Below are 21,627 nucleotides of genomic sequence, written 5' to 3'. Positions count from 1 at the left end.
CCCTGCTTGGCACTCAGCATCAAGGGTTGGAGTTGGGGGTTAAATCACCAAAATGATTCCCGGGCGCGGCGCCGCTGCTGCCCACTGCTCCCCAAGGGGATGGGTCAAATGCAGAGGACAAATTTCACCACATCGAGTGTGTGTGTGACAATCATTGGTACTTTAATCTTAATCTTTAATCTTATTTATACATTTCAACATTTTCAAAACAGTTGAAAATAATAATCAAAGTAAATACAAAAACAGTACAAAACAGTACAAAAACAGTACAAAGCACCACCAGGGGGTTGTAAATTCAAAGTAACTAAAATAGAATTTAAAAAAAAAAAATATATATATATATATATATATATATAATAAACAAAGTGCAAAGCCATAGGCTCACTCAATTTCAGTAAAAACCTTAAATTTGGAACACAGCATCATCGTTTTCACAGCTTTTTGGTTGTTAGAGGTAGAAAGTGTTTTAATGTAGAGTTCTAAATGTTTTTTAAAGGCAAAAAAAAAAATGGTCGGGTATTGAGAAACTTACATTTATGAATATAAAACTTAGCCAATAGTATAATGAGGTTGCAAAGATAAAATTCATTTTAAATTTTTTTTTCATACAGTGTAAATCCAAATAGCACATCTTTAATGCGGTTCTGAAGTATGAAGTAAAGAGATGTAACTTCGTCACCTCGCCTGGTTATTGACTCCAACCCAGAATATTACACTGCCCATACCTATGCTCCTTCAAAGGCTGTGCTACTGGCTGCAAAGCATTGCACTTACAAATACAACAATGAGTAGAGGAGTGTTATGTGTGTGTATATGTGTAAATAAATGAACACTGAAATTCAAGTATTTATTTTATATATATATATATATATATATATATATATATATATATATATATATATATATATATATATATATATATATATATATATAATAAAATACATTAAAAAAATATATAAATAGCTAGAATTCACTGAAAGTCAAGTATTTATATATATATATATATATATATATATATATATATATATATATATATATATATATATATATATATATATATACAGTATATAAGAAATACTTACATTTCAGTGAATTCTAGCTATAAATATACTCCTCCCCCCTTAACCCCGCCCCCAGGTTGGTGACCTAAGATCAGGAACAAAGTGACCAAGTAGTTAAAGTGCTGAATTGTTGCATATAATAATTGTGCTGAAGGAAGAAAATACACATCTCCTTTATAGTGCTGCTATTATTGCACATAGTCCTATTACACAAGTAGTTAGCAATAACAAATGTACTTAGGCATGAAACATTGGACCAAAAAAAAAGTAACAGTGTATCTACGTATGAAATATTGCACAAAATATGAATATATTACCTTTAGAATGGAAATATAAATCTATTGGAACTAATGGCAAGTATTTCTGGCTGAATTATATATCCATGGTCTTGTCCTTGAATGTGATGTATCACTTAAAACCCATCACGTACTAAAGCCAACAAAAAAACCTACTACTAGCAAAAATGAGTAAAAAACAAGTCTATGAGAGCTTTTGTGCAAAGAAAAAAGACCAGGGGCTCCCACTAATTAAACGTTATGGTGAGTTTTTATTTATCTGCCGCACGCCATGAAAATAATGCCTACATTAAACAGGTCCCTGCCGCAAAAAATGTTGGGGACCCCTGCTGTAGTATTGTTTACAATTTAACTGCCACCGGGGCCAAATTAGTACCGTAAAATCCGGACTATAAACCGCTAATTTTGTCCTACGTTTTAAACCCTCCGGCTTATAAAACAGTGTGTCTAATTTATGGATTTTTCTTCGCCAACAGCCACAATGTTTTGTATGCAACAAATATTTTTAATAAGACAAGCAGAGACATTGAAAGGGTGTGTTTGCGCTATGGCGCCATCTTTTGGATGAGTTTTCCCACTGCAGGTGCTGCGGGGTGAACGTCTACAGTATTTCCTTCTGTTTAGTGCTTTCATCTGGAAGTACAAGAGCCTTTCGGGCTTTTAGTCATCCATAGCTTTTTTGCATTTTCTTCATTCATTGATCCAAGCAAGGTTTGTACATTTTACAATGTAACTAAAATGATTAATCTGTTTAACATGCAGATATTAAACCTCGTAGCTCATCCTCTGTATATTCAGGCTCAAAAATATAAGGTTCTGGATGATCATTTATCCCAAAGCAGTCTTTGTTGTATCTCACAAAGTCTGTCATAAATAGTAGTGTTGCTGTTGAAGGGAGAAGCTAATGTTGTTATGCGTCTGTGACAGTGATGTGCGGTGAGGTTCATGACTGGTGAGGCACTGACTTCATCACAGTCAGATTTACAAACATATGAACCCTAAAGAGTATCTTATTCACCATTTGATTGGCAGCAGTTAGCGGGTTATGTTTAAAAGCTCATACCAGCATTCTTCCCTGCTTGGCACTCAGCATCAAGGGTTGGAATTGGGGGTTGAATCACCAAAAATTATTCCCGGGCGGGCGCCGCTGCTGCCCACTGCTCCCCTCACCTCCCAGGGGGTGAACAAGGGGATGGGTCAAATGCAGAGGACACATGTCATTACACCTAGTGTGTGTGTGACAATCATTGGTACTTTAACTTTACACATACAAACTGTAGCACACAAAAAAGCACATTTAATAAAAAAAACTTTATTATGGTCTTACCTTTACTTATAAATGAAGTCCATGCGCCGCTGTTGTGCTGGATTAATGCACCCCCGCCGTAGAATGCACCCCCTGACGGGAGTGTTGTATCAACTAAAGCCCTCACTTAAACTTTCCACGTGCAAGATTGAATCTATTTAAAAAAGTGTAACCGAGGGTTTATAAATGTTGCCTATACTGTATGAAACTACAAAATAACAAACACGGAGGCTCCAGTTTACACGAGGACCACTTTATTTACCTTCTTTCAAAAACCTCCGCTCCACTCCAACGTGTCATCACTTCCGCTCTTAAAATAAGAGCTCAAGGCATATACTGTATAACAGCGTATAACAGGAACTTAACATCACAAAGAGGAAAGCCCATAAAAATAGGTTACAAAACGTATTTAATAAGAAGCCAAAAAGTGCAAAAACAATAATGTTCGTGTTGGAGGAGTTGTGAATGAATGAAATATGAAATCCGTGCTGCAGTCTGCAGGTGTACCTAATGTTGTGGCCCTGCAGTCATTCACAACTCCTCCAACACGAACATTATTGTTTTTGCACTTTTTGGCTTCTTATGAAATAATTTTTAAAAATAGATTCAATCTTGCACGTGGAAAGTTTAAGTGTGGGCTTTAGTTGATAAAACAATCCCTTCTGGGGGTGCATTCTACGGCGGGGTGCATTCTCTACCACCAGGAGGAGGGATTACTGCGAGCCTCAGCTAGTGCGTCTTTTGCAGCCGTTTTATGATTGCTCAGCACAAGAAATACTTACACACATACAGTTGATGACAAAATACACTGTACATTATATACCTCAGCTAACTAAACTATGGAAATGTATAATATAATTCATATAGCAATACGGTCTCACTGCACACAGCAGGCCAGTAGTTAGCCGAGTCCGCAATCCATGTTGAGGCACAACGCAGTGACGTGCCTCAACTGGCTGCTGATCACCGCACCGTCTCTTCTCAGTATTTGAACGGCAAATGTGAAAATTCTGCGATTTTGAATAAAAATAATCTAAAACTGGTGAAGTTAAATGGAAAATAACTTTATAGTATAATCACTGGATACATATAAAAATTAAAAAAATTTTTTTTCTTTTTAAATTTTTTTTTTTCCCATGATGGCGCGTGAGGCCCAGCCTCACCTGCCTCCAGTGACTGCATGTCACTGGTCTGTGAAATGAATAAACCTTAAAATGAGCAAAATACGTACATATCACATGTTATTATGACTATTACTACATTGCATATATACTTATATGTACTTGTACACAAAATTATGTTGGAGGCTTTTGGATGAGCGCTTTATAGGCGGAATAGAGACTTTTCATGTGGGATCTGAGCCGAGGATGTCGTTGTGGCTTGTGCAGCCCTTTGAGACACTCGTGATTTAGGGCTATATAAATAAACTTTGATTGATTGACTTTTACTAGCCTTTATTTACGAGTCAGAATGCATAATAAAAATAAAAACAAATGTTTGGTCTTACATAAGGATTGTGAATGATAGACAAAAGTTTAAAAAAAAGTGAAGTTTCCCTGTATTAGCAAGGCTTCTTATTGAAGCAGCAGCCCTTATTAGTGTCAATATTGGATTGTAAATGGACTGCAGTATCAATTGAACGTTTAGAAAGTGTTTCTTTTTAAGTCTGGAGAGGACACAACATTGGAAATCAACTTTTAAACAATCCATACAAAGAAGCTGCGTGTTCTCTTCTGGTTTGACAGTTGTTTTCAACCCCAGCTCCAAAGCGACAGTAATTTCCCTTGAATTTGTCCAGATCCACAAAGCTGATCAGTTGTACTTCCCTGCGGCTTTCTAGTAATCGAAACTCCCCAAGTAATTACCAACTGAGCGCAGAGTCTAGGAAATAGCAACCAAGACAGAGACTTGCATGCACTATTCAGTAGTTGTTTATTAGCCTGAGTACACCTACGTACTCCACTGAAGGGCTGCAATTAGACCAGTCATGAATATGCAATCTCACCTTGGCGGATATTTCACTATGCACTAGAGCAGGGGTCGGCAACCCGCGGCTCTAGAGCCGCATGCGGCTCTTTAGCGCCGCCCTAGTGGCTCTCTGGAGATTTTTCAAAAATGTATGAAGAATGGAAAAAGATGAGGGGAAAAAAATCAATTTTTTTGTTTCAGAATGTTTTCTGTGGGAGGACAAACATGACATAAACCTCGCTAATTGTTATAAAGCACACTGTTTATATTAAACATGCTTCACTGATTCGAGTATTTGGTGAGCGCCGTTTTGTCCTACTAATTTTGGCGGTCCTTGAACTCGCCGTATAGTTTGTTTCCATGTATAACTTTCTCCGACTTTCTAGGACGTGTTTTATGCCACTTTTTCTATCTCATTTTGTCCACCACACTTTTAACGTTGGGCATGAGTGCACAAAGGTGAGTTTTGTTGATGTTATTGACTTGTGTGGAGTGCTAATCAGACATATTTGGTCACTGCGTGACTGCAAGCTAATCGATGCTAACATGCTATTTAGGCTAGCTATATGTACATATTGCATATGCCTCATTTGTAGCTATATTTGAGGTCATTTAGTTTCCTTTAAGTCCTCTTAATTACATTTATATCTCATGTAATATGGCTTTTAATTTTTTGCGGCTCCAGACAGATTTGTTTTTGTATTTTTGGTCCAATATGGCTCTTTCAACATTTTGGGTTGCCGACCCCTGCACTAGAGGGATTAAATGTAATATGCTGATTGAAAGCCTACTATTGTTGTATTGAACCAAATGCTGATTATTGAATTTGTTCTTCAAATGTGTGTACGTTGTAGGGTTGTACGGTATACCAGTACTAGTATAGTACCGCGATACTAATGAATCATATTCGATACTATACCGCCTCTAAAAAGTACCGGTCCCCGCCGTCGTCACGTCGTGACATTGCTGGTTTTACGAGCAGAGGAAGATGTTCTGCAACGCACACACACACACGAGTACTTACAAGCAGACACATAGTGTAGACAGAAAAGGGAGAATGGATGCATTTTGGTGTAAAAACTAAAGATAAAGGTGAATTTATAACACTGAAACACCCTCAGGAAGAGGTGCTTTAAGACATTGCTAGCTAGCTAGCGGCTAAAGTCCGTCTGCAGTGTTTTAGCTACTTCTAAATCACTAATCCTTGTCTCAATGGTGACAAATAAAGTAAGTTTCTTACAAGTATCATTATCAGTGCAGGACGAGGAATAGCTAAACATGCTTCACTACACACCGTAGGAGGATACAGTAGCTCACCGGCGTCACCGCTAACAAAAGCTAGCGCGCCTGAATGTAAACAAATGCCATGGGTGGATCTACACCTGACATCCACTGTAATGTAATGATACCAAGTACAGGAGCGTATCTAGTCGATACTACTATGATTACATCAATATTTTTTATCGTTACAAAATCTTTGTTTTTTTAAAAATTCCTATTATGTTTATAAACTCAGGAAATATGTCCCTGGACACATGAGGACTTTGAATATCAACAATGTATGATCCTGTAACTATTTGGTATCGGATCGATACCTAAATTTGTGGTATCATCCAAAACTAATGTAAAGTATCAAACAACAGAAGAATAAGTGATTATTACATTTTATAATGTAGACAAAATAATAGAATGATAAATGACACAGTATGTTACTGTACACGTCAGCAGACTAATTAGGAGGCTTTGTTTGTTTACTTACTACTAAAAGACAAGTTGTCTAGTATGTTCACTATTCTATGTAAGGGTTAAATTACAATAATAAACATGTGTAATGTACCCTAAGATTTTTTGTTAAAATAAAGCCAATAATAACAAAATGTTGTGGTCCCCTTTATTTAGAAAAGTATCGAAACACATTTTGGTACCGGTTCCAAAATATTAGTATCGGGAACACATTAGTATGTTGTTAAAATGTAACATATTTCTCGTAGGACATAGTAACTGATTGATGTACTTATGTCCAATAGGTGGACTCATGTCTTTAAGCAAATTATGCACAATCAAGTGTACTACTACAACCAGCAGAAGTGCTGTTGATTCTTTCTCAACTAGTTTGCCGTCTCAAGAATAAAAAACAAAGTTCAGCGATGGGAAGCTGAGCTACATTCACAAATCTTCTGAGCTCAACAGTGAGTAAACAGGAGTTCAGAACATACAGAGATAAAAGTGCTTAATTCCAATTACTCAATTTATCGTTTGAACACACCTCATTCACAACACAAGTGATGGTCCCAACCCCATTGATAAAGCAATAATTTACACTAATCAACCCTGATAAGGCACACCTGTGAAGTGAAAACCATTTCAGGTGACTATCTCTTGAAGCTCATGGAGAGAATGCCAAGAGTGTGAAAAGCAGTGATCAGAGCAAAGGGTGGCTATTTTGAAGAAATTAGAATATAAAACATGTTTTCAGTTATTTCACCTTTTTTTGTTAAGTACATAACTCCACATGTGTTCATTCATAGTTTTGATGTGACAATCTACAATGTAAATAGTCATGAAAATAAAGAAAATGCATCGGATGAGAAGGTGTGTCCAAACTTTTGGCCTGTACTGTATTTCCACCCTGTAATTTTCTAGCTACGAGTTAAAAAAAAAAAGCCTAGTTAAATGTCTTGTGCCAAAACAAAGTATTTATAATACTTGTGACAGGTATAATTTTTGAGCTCCCAGATGACACAAACAAACATGGGACTTTGAAAAACTATGAGCATGAATAAACATCAACTAAACTTTGTTTTGTTGCAAGTCAGGGCTCTGTCAGCATGGAAAACAATAAAGAAGGTGTCCTCCTGACAGCTACTGAGCTGTCATTATATGATCATGAAGTAATTTCCATGCCAACTTGAAAGCATATTATTACAAACATGAAAAACAGCCACATTTCAATCAGCTTAGTTATTATTGCTTCGGATTCTTACTGGAATTGCCCCCGTTTAATTTTGAACGTCCACGTACGGTTGTTACGACGCTGCTCGTCGCTCTGTTTTTAGAATAGATTGTCTTTGAATTGATTTTCATGTGTGGGTGGGGGACAAATTGTGAATTTACCTTGTATCATACCACCTATGCAAATGCTAATCATTGTTTTATGATTGAAGTTACTTTGTTGTTGACCATGTAAAATGTGAACATCTTTAAACAAAAGATGGGCAGTATTGCATTTCCCAGACTATAAAGCACACAGTATATAAGCTGCACCCACTAAATTGTTAAAGAACAAAATATTTTTCCATATATTACCCACACCGGACCACAGGGCACATAAATATATATGTTGTTGAATTAGTTATTTACACAAATATTTTGTAAATGTTTATTTACATACCTTAATTGCTTCCAAACGGGGCCTGTAACACGGCAGTAAAAGGGCTGATCAAACAAAACAGAAGTCATCGTCATGAACCCATTAGCTGCGGAAACTAGCTCTTCAATCAGGTAAACAGACTCAATAACTCCCCGGTGAAGTTTTAGTGAATTTACTGAGGAATTTGTAAAACTGAAACTATATTGTAAGTTAATAATACTAACAGACACATGCAAATGTGTTATCATATTAGCTAATACAAACGACAATTACATTACGATAGCACGTACAAATATGCATGAAAACACTCCTACAGACATCACACTTGGGACTGTTTAGTAAGTGTGAATAGTTGTAGTTATATTGTAAAACTTACAAATGTTGCTTGGAGTGATGAATGAAGAATCCTTTTGAGCAGTAATGCTATTGACAGTTTTACTTCCAGTTCAAGGCAAACGAGAAATACATTTTTAACCCGCAACACTAGCAGTGAGCGAACTCATTTAAAAAGATGGCGCCAAAGCACAAACAGTAACACACCATTTCAGTGTGTCTGCTTGTGTTTAATGAAAACTATTGAACACAAAACCTTATGGCAATAAGCGAAGAAAAGTCACTAATAAAGCTGCAGGGCGCAAAGCGTAGGAAAAAAGTAACGGCTCATAGTTGGAATTATAATGGATTTGAAGACTTATTAGCATGAACACTATTTAGCTGCTTGATAGAGCAAAGTTCCAAGACTGAAACAATCAGCAGGTCAATAAATCATTATGGTCATAGTTTAATGGAGGGCCGATACTTGACTTTTTTAAATGATTGGCGACGGACTGATGAGCTTTCTTTCTTTCTTCTTTACCGCAGCTGTGTTCACATAAGTAAAGACTGCACTCATGTGACAGATTCCTTCAAAAACGACACACGCTCAGGGAGACACGATTACATTCCCATGTTCCTCGTTAGACACGTGCAGGAGTTCCAGGAAGGTGCATGTTTTGACAGAACACCGGCTTGAATTTTGAGAGCGAGCTGTAACGAGCGCGTCGTCTACTGTAGAAGCTGCTTCTTAGCTACTAGTCCTCACCTCCATGGTGGAAAAGGAACTACGTTGCTTCCAAGCAACTATCACCGGAGGACTGGAGGAAAAGGAACGGTTAAGAATGACACACACACACACACACATATATATTCTTGTATTTTTTACCTTCTTGAGCCTACCTCTTTAGGACCACCCTTTCCAGATAAATAAAGATTTGTATTGACAACATTAATAATATATACATACTATGCAAATACAAAAAAGGTTAGCTTTTAGTTTATTTTTTGGGGAATTTTTTGTTTGTAATTGATTTTTAATCTTCATTATTTACTTCAAGTTATTACAGTATGTCTTTATATACATATTTTTTTTGTTTTTTTAAATTAATTTTGGCCATAGGGGGCGCATTTAAATTTTTTACACACACTTGTTATTACATATGTTGACCAGAAGGGTAACACTTTTAAAAGCAACACAGTAAATTTGAAAAATCCCTCCTTTTTGGGACCACCCTCAGTTTGATAGATTTCACCACCAGGGGTGCAAATGAGACATTCTCTATTAGATGCAATGTTATTGGGACCATGATTTATGTCATCACTTGTTCACACCTCCTCATATTGAAGATTATTTTCCTTCTTCATGTCTCAAGAAGGGTACACATACAAGAACACACACACACACACACACAACTATTGTAGGGGTGAACGATCCAGATGTTGATACTATGGAAATCTAATATAGTATTAGTATAAAAACAATACTGAAGTGATTTGATTATATACATATATATATATATATATATATATATATATATATATATATATATATATATATATATATATATATATATATATATATATATATATATAGATATAGATAGATAGATAGATAGATAGATAGATAGATAGATAGATAGATAGATTGATAGATTGATAGATAGCACGGTGGCACAGGGGTTAGTGCATGTGCCTCACAATATGAAGGTCTTTAGTAGTCCTGGGTTCAATCCCGGGCTCGGGATCTTTCTGTGTGGAGTTTGCATGTTCACCCCGTGACTGCGTGGGTTTCCTCCGGGTTCTCCGGCTTCCTCCCACCGCCAAAAACATGCACCTGGGGATAGGTTGATTGGCAACACTAAATTGGCCCTAGTGTGTGAATGTGAGTGTGAATGTTGTCTGTCTATCTGTGTTGGCCCTGTGATGAGGTGGCGACTTGTCCAGGGTGTACCCCTCCTTCCGCCCGAATGCAGCTGAGATAGGCTCCAGCACCCCCCGCGACCCCAAAAGGGACAAGCGGTAGAAAATGGACGGACGGATGGATATATATATATATATATATATAGATAGATTTTTTTTTTCTATTGTCCTTAGTACAAAATAAGTTTTTGGGTCGTCTTTGTTATTGTCTACAAACTGAGGGATTAGGTCTCTCAATACAGGTAGGCTTTCAAATGACTGACATGGGAGCCAATACATGTTTTTCTTTAGTTATTGTGCATGAGCCACTTTATCTTGTATGTAGTATTCAATACTACACATTTGATACATCAACTGATTGACAAAAATACTAGCACATTATACATTTATTAAGATAAGCGTCATAAAAATGTGTTATTGTGTTTACTTTAGTTACTTGCTACAAAATATTTAGACTTCTATAGGCTGTTGTCAAAGTATCGGATTGGGACTCAAAATCGGATCTGAGGCTAAAAAATCAGATCAGGATTAGAGGTTAACAATATTGATCAGTACTTATCTGGCTCAAATATTTTGTTGCAGTTGAATTTTGGGAATATTAACTCTAAGACTCAGGTTATTTGGAAGGGAGCAGGCTGATTGATTGATTGATTGAAACTTTTATTAGTAGATTGCACAGTGCAGTACATATTACGTACAATTGACCACTAAATGGTAACACCGGAATACGTTTTTCAACTTGTTTAAGTCGGGGTCCACTTAAATTGATTCATGATACAGATATATACTATTATCATAATACAGTCATCACACAAGATAATCATCAGAGTATATACATTGAATTATTTACATTATTACAATCTGTGTATGTGGAGGGGTGGGGTGGGGTGTGGGGGGTTAGGTTTGGTTGATATCAACACTTCAGTCATCAACAATTGCATCATCAGAGAAATGGACATTGGAACAGTGTAGGACTGACTTGGTAGGATATGTACAGCAAGTAGTGGAAATAGAGAGAGATCAGAAAGCATAAAAATAAGTATCTACATTTGATTATTTACATTTGATTATTTACAATCCGGGGAGGTAGGATGTGAAAGGGAGGGTGTTAGTTTAGGGTTAAAGTTGCCTGGAGGTGTTCCTTTAGTGCGGTTTTGAAGGAGGATAGAGATGCCCTTTCTTTTACACCTGTTGGGAGCGCATTCCATAGTGATGTGACATAGAAAGAGAATGAGTTAAGACCTTTGTAAGATCGGAATCTGGGTTTAACGTGGTTAGTGGAGCTCCCCCTGGTGTTGTGGTTATGGCGGTCATTTACGTTAAGGAAGTAGTACTTCGGAATCAGGGAGGTGTAGCGGATTTTATAGACTAGGCTCATTGCAAGTTGTTTTACTCTGTCCTCCACCCTGAGCCAGCCCACTTTGGAGAAGTGGGTTGGAGTGAGGTGTGATCTGGGGTGGAGGTCTAGAAGTAATCTGACTAGCTTGTTCTGGGATGTTTGGAGTCTAGATTTGAGGATTTTGGAGGTGCTAGGGTACCAGGAGGTGCATGCATAATCGAAAAAGGGTTGAATGAGAGTTCCCACCAGAATCTTCATGGTGCTTTTGTTGACCAGAGAGGAGATTCTATAGAGAAATCTCGTTCGTTGGTTGACCTTTTTGATTACCTTGGTTGTCATTTTATCACAAGAAATATTAGCCTCTAGAATGGAACCTAGGTAGGTGACCTCATCTTTCCTGGTGATAACAATGTCACCCACTTTTATAGTGAAGTCATTGACTTGCTTAAGGTTGATGTGGGACCCAAATAGGATGGATTCCGTTTTACCCAAGTGTATGGATAGCTTGTTGTCAGCGAGCCAGGTGCAAATTCTACAGAGTTCAGCACTGAGGATTTTCTCCACCTGTGACTTTCACAGTCGCATGCTGATGACATGTCGTTTATGTATATTAGGAACATTAAAGGCCCTAATATACTGCCTTGGGGGACGCCACAGCTATCTGAGAGGGGGGGACATGGTGCCGTTCACCTCTACCATCTGTTTCCTCCCCTCCAAGTAAGATTGCATCCAGCTCGATGAGGTTTTATCAAATCCGATTGCTCTGAGCTTATCTAACAGTATAACGTGGTTAACGGTGTCAAAGGCCTTCTGAAGGTCCAGCATGACCATGCCGCAGTATTTGCCCGCGTCCACCTCATGTTTGATGTGGTCGGTCAGATAGAGAAGGCATGTGTCAGTGGAGTGGTTAGTTCTGAAGCCGGAGTGGAATTTGTACATGAGTTTATTACGTACTTTGTATGTAAAAATTGCACTTTTCCGCGTATTTAAATATCTAAACTTTGTTTTTGGTTGCCGTTTCTAAATGTCCAATCTTTTCTCAATGGCCCTTCCTTTCCAACGTTCCAGTGTTCATGACGAGCACTCCATGGAATATCAACAATCTCTTGAGGTCTGTAGTCCCAGCATTGTTTGCAGAACGTCAAACCGTGGTGTGAGGCAAACGGTTGGAATTATTTTCAATCATGTCACCACTCCACCCGCCTGGAATGTTTGCAGTGTTTAGTATTAGCTGGCATCACATTTGACAGACGGGATTACAGTGACAAGATAACACCCTGCAACTGTCGGATTGGATTAGGTTAGAGACTTTGGTCCTGATTCTGACTAGGGCACAAACACACCATGGGACTTCTTATCCATCGAAGATTGTCCAGATGCAATCCTGCTTTAGTCACACAACGCAAACACGAGTAGAACTCGCATTTCTAAAAACTGACAAACTTAACGGAAGAGTTCACTTAAGAGTAGGTTTGTACAGTATACCGGTACTAGTATAGCATCGCGGTACTAATGAATCAAAAACGGTACTATACTCTGTTTGAAAAGTACCGGTTCCCTGGCATAACGGCACGTCATGACTTTGCTGGTTTTATGAGCAAAGGAGCATGTTCGGCAGCGCACACACACAGAGTACTTAAAAGCACTGTATAGACAGAAGAGGGAGAATAGACACATTTTGGCTTAAAAACTAAAGATAAAGTTGAAGTTATAACACTGAAACACCCTCAGGAAGAGGTGCTTTAAGACATGGCTAGCTAGCTAGCTAGCAGCCAACATCCATCCTCAGTCGGCAGTGTTTTAGCTACTTCTAAATCACTAATCTTTTAAACATAGCTCACCGGCGTCACCGCTAACAAATGCTAGCACGCCTGAATGTAAACAAATGCCATGGGTGGATCTACAGCTGACATCCACTGTAATGATACCAAGTACAATACGTTATTTAGTTGAAACTACTATGATTACATCAATCTTTTTTATCGTCAAAACCTTTTTTCCTTTTTTTTAAAAATGTATATGTTTATAAAGTCAGGAAATATGTCCCTGGACACATGAGGACTTTGAATATGACCCTGTAACTACTTGGTATCAGATCAATACCTAAATTTGTGGTATCATGCAAAACTAATGTAAAGTATCAAAGAACAGACGAATAAGTGATTATTACATTTTAACAGAAGTGTAGATAGAATATGTTGAAACAGAAAATAAGCAGATATTAACAGTAAATGAACAAGTAGTTTAATAATAATTGTTTACAGTTTGTCCCTCATAATGTTCACAAAAAATAGAATATAAATGACACAATATGTTACTGCTTACAGCAGCAGACTAATTAGGAGTCTTTGTTTACTTACTACTAAAAGACAAGTTGTCTAGTATGTTCACTACTTTATTTAAGGACTAAATTGCAATAATAAGATTAAGATTTAAAAAAAAAATAAAGCCAATAATGCCATTTTGTTGCGGTCCCCTTTATTTAGAAAAGTATCGAATGATATTGAAAAGTATCGAAATACATTTTGTCCCGATACCAATATTTTGGTATCGGGACAACCCTACTTAAGAGTTAAGAGTGCAACTATCGTGATCGCTCATGACATGTTGACATTATTTCCTGTCAGGCGCTCTAATTTTTTTTGTTCCACTTCCTGTCTGCCATCTTTCTCAGGTTCCTCTCCTCATCTGCTGTTGATTAGTAATTTGGTGGCTCACCTGTCCCTAGTCACTAATCAGGAGGGTTATGCTGCCTTCCATTTGCCTGAGAAGTGGGAGCTGGGAATGACATCAATCGATCGATCAATCAATCAATCAAAGTTCACTCATATAGTCCTTCATCACAATTGTCTCAAAGGGCTGCACAAGCCACAACCACATCCTGGGCTCAGATCCCACATCAGGGCAAGAAAAAAATCAACCCAATGGGGAAAAATGTGAAACCTTGGAAGGGAAATGGATGCCGAGAGGATCTAGTTAATAACACGAGTCCAGTCCATAGTTTTGCATGTAGAGTTTTGCGGCGAGACGTCACCGACTGATGCATAAGGAGTGGTCCTCCTCGGGTCCCGACTTCATATTGAGAAAGACCAGTCCATCGTGAGGCCATCAGGGGATCCCCTTGCATGTAGACAAGTCAGCAGCGCAAAGACGTCACCGACTTGGAACAGAGCCCTTCATCCGTGGTCACCTAAAAACCTCTCAATGCAGGGAAGGGGGCAGAGCAGAAAAGAGAGACGGCAGATCAACTGGTCTAAAGAGGGGTCTGTTTAATGGCTGGAGTATACAAATTAGTTTTAAGTTGCGAGTGTTCCAGTTACGATGTCGGAAATCATGACTGCCAGATCCACTAAAGCTATTTATGCCCTTGCCTTGACGGAATATAAACAACTTATGAAGAAATATGCACTCTTTCTGCAACCTTCAGACACGCAGGATGAAGACGAATCACAGACACTATTGCTAGCGATGTACAGAGAATATACCACATGAAATAAATGTAGTTTACACTACAGTGATGTTAACATATATAAATGTACAACAATACAGCGGATTTAGTGAAAAAAAAAAACAATTCAGAAATGCTAATAACGGATATTATAGAAGCATATATCATTGTTTACGTCCAGAGCAGCCATCTTTGAAACAAACTCAGGAGTTGTGAGAATGCTTCAACTTTGAGTCGAAAATCCGACCTCAAGGAGGGTTCCAGTTTAAATTCCAATTAGGAAATTCCGATTTACCAGTAAAAATGGAGAGCACCATTAATCTGCCCGTGTGTCCTTCTTTGTGACACTTGTTCGTTGACTAATAGTGTTCCTTTAATCATAAAACCTTATTTTCTGCACTTTACCTACCATCCCTTCATCTTGGGGTCACACCGCCAGCAATCATGACATATACCACACCACTTATTAAATCGAATGTTAAATGGTTCGTATAACTGAGACAAATTGTTTTCCAAGCTTCACGACCTTTCCAACGATCTTGCGGAGTCGTGATGTCACAGAGGAAGGCAACCGTGCAAACAAAGCATGTGCTTTTATTTTGTGGGAGACCTTCACTCGCACTGGGCTACATTCCTAATCTGCATACTCACGGCGCTGCATTCTACATAAACTGCCTAATTAGACTGGCAGGGCCAGAGGTCACAGAGCTTGAGGAGTGAGTAACACTCCGGGGAGAGGCAGGTCCAGATGTGCTTTTCCATTGGTGTCGCTCATCAGACCTTCTCATCAAGATTGACTGCATGACCATTATCTCACACAAGTGAGATCAGCCACCATTTTCATTACAGCATATCTTCTCAAGGGACACTTTTACAGAAATTCAATTTGGATATACTTTACAGTAGTCAGTGTACAGCTTATCTTGTTGTATCCAGGAAAAATGACTCCACCCACAGCCATTATTGTTTAAATATCTGGCAGCACAATGGAGTTGTGTCTTGCCTACAGTCAAGTATGGTGGTGGTAGTGTAACAATGTAGGGATGCAACTAGGGTTGTATGGTATACCGGTGCTGGTATAGTATCGCGGTACGTCATGACATTGCTGGTTTTACAAGCAAAGGAGCATGTTCGGCAGCGCACACACACGGAGTACTTACAAGCAGACGCAGTATGTGGACAGAAAAGGGAGAATATACGCATTTTGTTCTAAAAACTAACGGTATAAAGGTGAAGTTATAACACTGAAACACCCTCAGGAAGAGGTGCTTGAAGACATGGCTAGCTAGCTAGCAGCTAACATCCATCCACAGTGTTTTAGTTACTTCTAAATCACTAATCCTCACCTCCATGGCGACAAATTAAAGTACCATTATCACTGGAGGACGAGGAATAGCTAAACATGCTTCACTACACACCAGAGGATACAATAGCTCACCGGCGTCACAATGTGAACAAATGCCATGGGTGGATCTACACCTGACATCCACTGTAATGATACCAAGTACAGGAACGTAACTAGTGGATACTACTATGATTACATCGATATTTTTTATCGTCACAAAATCTTTTTCCCTTTTTAAAAAAATCATATTATATTTAAAAACTCAGTAAATATGTCCCTGGACATATTAATGACTCTGAATATGACCAATGTATGATCCTGTAACTACTTGGTATTGGATCGATACCTACATGTGTGGTATCATCCAAAACTAATGTAAAGTATCAAACAGAAGAATAAGTGATTATTACATTTGAACAGAAATGTAGATAGAACATGTTAAAATAGAAAATAAGCAGATATTAACAGTAAATGAACAAGTAGATTAATAATCAATTTTTTACAGCTTGTCCGTCATAATGTTGACAAATAGAATGATAAATTACACAATATGTTACTGCATATGTCAGCAGACTAATTAGGAGCCTTTGTTTGTTTACTTACTACTAAAAGGCAAGTTGTCTAGTATGATCACTATTTTATTTAAGGAGTAAATTGCAATATGAAACATATGTTTAATGTACCCTAAGATTTTTTGTTAAAATAAAGCCAATAATGCCATTTTTTTGTGGTCCCCTTGTTTAGAAACGTATCGAAAGACATTTTGGTACCAGTACTAAAATATTGGTATCGGGACAACCCTAGATCCAACACTGGATCAGTGAAGGTCACCTGGACTTAGGGCCAGCCTGTTGCATAAACACAATTGTTTAGGGCCACAACCTCGGAGGGGTTGAGCTTCTTTATTTGAATCAATCACTTATAAAGATGACATTATAAAAATAAATATACACTCAATTTTGCTGTTAAAGTTCAATAAGGCGCCTCTTTGAATCAAACTAGGAATGTGCAACACTACTTACACCTCCTTGCAGGAATGCAAAATGGTTCATGCCGTCTGGTAGGGAAATCCAGCATAGAACACGTCACTATTCAATCAACACGGACATCATAACGTCATCAAAGCTCACATTTATGCATTCCCACACTGCGCTAACATTTGGCAACCGGGCAGGATGTGGTATTGAAAGAAAGGTAGACGTATGATCAATCTGTGTGTGTGTGTTTGTTTAACTTTCACATTTGCACCTCATTTTTTTCACCAAGTACCGCCTCAGAAAAAACTTAGCTCTCCAAGTACCACCACAATGACCAACATTAAAATACAGTAGTATAGTGGGCCTAAGTATTCATTAAAAAGGTTTTATTTAACCAGTGTATTTAATATTGTTACACACAGTGTGAACAGTAACACTGTGTTGGAAAATAGGAAAATAAAACACTGTACTTTAATCAAGTGATTCTTTGGCGTATCACTAGATGGAGCCCGTGTTTCACCAGTAGTACACAAACCATCCATCCATTTTCTACCGCTTATTCCCTTCGGGGTCACGGGGGGCGCTGGAGCCTATCTCAGCTACAATCGGGCGGAAGGCGGGGTACACCCTGGACAAGTCGCCACCTCACCGCAGGGCCAACACAGATAGACAGACAACATTCACACTCACATTCACACACTAGGGCCAATTTAGTGTTGCCAATCAACCACAGTTGACTAATCACGGTCACAGAACATAACTGTGGTGTGTTCAAGAACCCTTGATTCAAGTTATAAACAGAGGCGTTACCGGTTTTTAAAGACAGTAAGAGGCTCAACTCCTGCATGAATAACACTAATATACTTGTAATAATGATATATTAACCACTAATGATAATCCTACATGAATCAGCTAATCTCTACTTTACACTATAAAGTAAAGCAAAACTTGATATAAAAAAAATAATAATAAAAAAAAAAGATTAGGAGGGTTTATAAATATTTTTGTGAGCATGTTGCTGTCAAGCGAGGACAAGCGATGCGTCGTGGAAGAAGCAGGAGGCTGTTGTGATTTTTAAGGATGCAGACGAACGAGGTAGCAGCGTGAGGTAAAAAAAAGGGAATTTATTAATATACGAACAAAAAGCGAGAGCAACGGGAAGTGCTCTGCCCGGACAGACTATGAAGATAACAAAACAAAACTGATGAAACCCAGGAAAACGCTCACGGGAGATGTGAGGCAGATGGCGTCCACGAAGTACTGCGTATTAGGCCTAGCATGAAAAGGCTCCTCTGCAGTCCAGTGAACAGATAATCGTATCAACATCATCAATGTTCCGACAACAAATGTAGAAAAAGGATTAACTTAAATAGTCTTGATTGCAAACAGCAAACAGGTGAGGGGAAATGCTTTGGGACAGAAGTGAAGCAGCCACAACAAAACCGGAAGAGCCGGCAAAATAAAAGCACAGGACAGGAATGAACACAAACATTGGAGAACCCAGACAAACCCCAACATAAAGGCACGGCATGGTGTAACCAGCCCTGACAGTTGCCCCATAAAAAGGCCCAATGACCCATCGATTTGAACACTTGATGAAAAACATTATTGATGAAACAAAGACATAAACATAAATAAATATTATGGGCTTTATGATCATGGCTTGCAACATCGAACGTGCCTCCGGGTTATCACGTTGAAGACTAGCACGTGTAGAACCCCAGTTATGTGATGTGCAGACCAGTAGCGAAATATCGATACCGCTGATATCAGATCTTTCTGCTTTAAAATCGATTCTCAAATCATCAGATATTTGAGATGATGTGTATTGTTAACAGGAACGCAGTCTAAAAAAGTAATTAAACTGGTGAATGAGGCAACGTGTCAATGTTGAATGCTTTTGTTGACAAAATGTTCAATATTTTCACCTTAACATGTTCATGTAACTGAATTGTGACTTTACTTTGTATTCTAATAGTTCTACTTAATTTGACTTTATTTTTAAAACAGGGATGGTACGTATTGATGAACACTCAAGTGTAAATATGCAAGATTGTAACCAGTGGCTAATTTCCATCTTTCGTCCCTGCGGAAATGAATGCCAAACACATAAGGCCATGTACAACAATAATAGAAAGTACAGTAAGACAAAACAATGAAACTATAAACCAAACTACTAAATGACAAACCAGCAATTAAATGACTCTAGACATTTGTATTTAAATGTAATACTTATTTCCTTTTGCTATGGTTTAAAACACCATTTGTGTGTACTTTGTCTGATTTTGTCCTGTTTTCCCTGTTGTATTAGCTTTTCTATATTGTTATTCACGCCACTACCTCAATATACTTTACAATTTGAAATAAATAAATAAAGAACGAGAACTACTATATATAAATTTAAAATACATAAATAAATGTATTATTTATGCTATGCTATTCAAATGACACAACTTTTTCCAATTTCATCAAACAGATTAGTTACATTTGCACAAAGTATCGATTGGGTATCACCAATACCAGCCTGAATTTTACTCGGTATCGTATCGGAAAGAAAACCAGTGGTATCACATACTTGTGTATGTGGGGCGTTAGAAGCCATTATCTTTTTAAAATGCATATTTTCTTGTTTCCCTATTTATACATAAGCCATATCACCGTATTTTTCGGAGTATAAGTCGCTCCGGAGTATAAGTCGCACAGGCCGAAAATGCATAGTAAAGAAGGAAAAAAAAACATATATAAGTCGCACTGGAGTATAAGTCACATTTTTTGGGGAAATTTATTTGATAAAACCCAACACCAAAAATAGACATTTGAAAGGCAATTTAAAATAAATAAACTATAGTGAACAACAGGCTGAATAAGTGTACGTTATACGACGCATAAATAACCAACTGAGAACGTGCCTGGTATGTTAACGTAACATATTATGGTAAGAGTCATTCAAATAACTATAACATATAGAACATGCTATACGTTTACCAAACAATCTGTCACTCCTAATCGCTAAATCCCATGAAATCTTATACGTCTAGTCTCTTACGTGAATGAGCTAAATAATATTATTTGATATTTTACGGTAATGTGTTAATAATTTTACACATAAGTCGCTCCTAAGTATAAGTCGCACCCCCGGCCAAACTATGAAAAAAACTGCGACTTATAGTCCGGAAAATACGGTAGTCATTACGTGACATATTTGATGTGGAATTTTTTGGATTATGAACTAGTAAGCCTTTGGGAATTAAAATTCTCCATAAAAGTCTATAATTCCTAAATGGTAAAAAAAAACTAAAAAACAAAACCATTTTTGGAACTGTATGTCGATGGCTCAAAATGCAGTATTTTTTAAACCAACAATTTTTGACAACACCAAAACCAAGGTAGCACAGCATTAGTTGTTTTGTTTTTGTATTCAAACACATCAAAACCAAAAGAATGGCTATATTTCTCACAGTTACAAAACAATTAGAATAAAAGTTGGTTACTTACGGCTGTCTCGTACGCACATAGACATGTGCACCTACAGCAGGGGTCTGCAACCTGCGGCTCTTTTATCCCTCCGTTGTGGCTCCAAGTAGTTTATACTCCTGTGTACTGGTCCTTGAGGCACCTTCATGACCCTTGAGGCACCTTCATGACCCTTGAGGCACCTTCATGACCCCTGAGGCACCTTCACGAGTCTTCCAAAGTTTTGCAGCAGCCTAATTTTACTCAGTATCGGATGGGAAATGAAATCAGTGGTATCACACAGATAATATCGATTGATGGGACTGTATACATGGAAAAGTATCACATTTAGATCCTGTATGGTAATCCCATTTTTAAAATGTCAAATGTCACGGGTTTGGCGGCGTATTTAGGCCCCAAAGCACAGAAAAAATATTCAACAAAAGGCTGCCGTGAAAAACAAGATACAAAAAGGGAGCGAAGCCACTGAACAAAAACTGGTAAAAGGTTAACAAAAAAAATCATTAAATAAGTCAGGCAAACTAATCTACACAGGCTAAGGGCCCAGAGCAGGCATGGCAGAGGAACACTCCTGTGACCAGAGTAGCAACAGCAGGGCTTATGAAGACCTGATTGCAGAGTGCAATCAGGTGTGGGAAAGTGGCTCCGCCCCAGGAAACACCAAATATGGGCTCTGCAGCAGAAGACATGTTAGCAGCAGGTTTTGTATGACATGTAGAATACAGAAGCATGACACCAAAATACTTATTGAAGCTGTTTCCATACAATCTATTGGAGACATTATAAGCCACAAGCAGCATGTAAAAAC

At 38.0% G+C, this 21,627-nt stretch overlaps 1 long non-coding RNA gene across 1 annotated transcript in view; it reads right to left on the bottom strand.

The window, feature by feature from the left end:
• The window catches only part of LOC133631364 (uncharacterized), a 71,697-nt gene extending 50,341 nt beyond the window's left edge, over positions 1 to 21,356 (bottom strand). Inside the window, exon 1 of the long non-coding RNA XR_009821453.1 lies at positions 20,841 to 21,356. This is a non-coding gene — a long non-coding RNA (uncharacterized LOC133631364). The remainder of the gene's footprint in view (positions 1 to 20,840) is intronic.
• Positions 21,357 to 21,627: the final 271 nt, after the last annotated feature.

The sequence above is a fragment of the Entelurus aequoreus genome, linkage group LG16 (genome assembly GCF_033978785.1).
Source record: "Entelurus aequoreus isolate RoL-2023_Sb linkage group LG16, RoL_Eaeq_v1.1, whole genome shotgun sequence".
Taxonomy (NCBI): domain Eukaryota; kingdom Metazoa; phylum Chordata; class Actinopteri; order Syngnathiformes; family Syngnathidae; genus Entelurus; species Entelurus aequoreus.
Note: the sequence above shows the minus strand (reverse complement) of the source record. Positions and strands in the feature narration are given on the sequence as shown.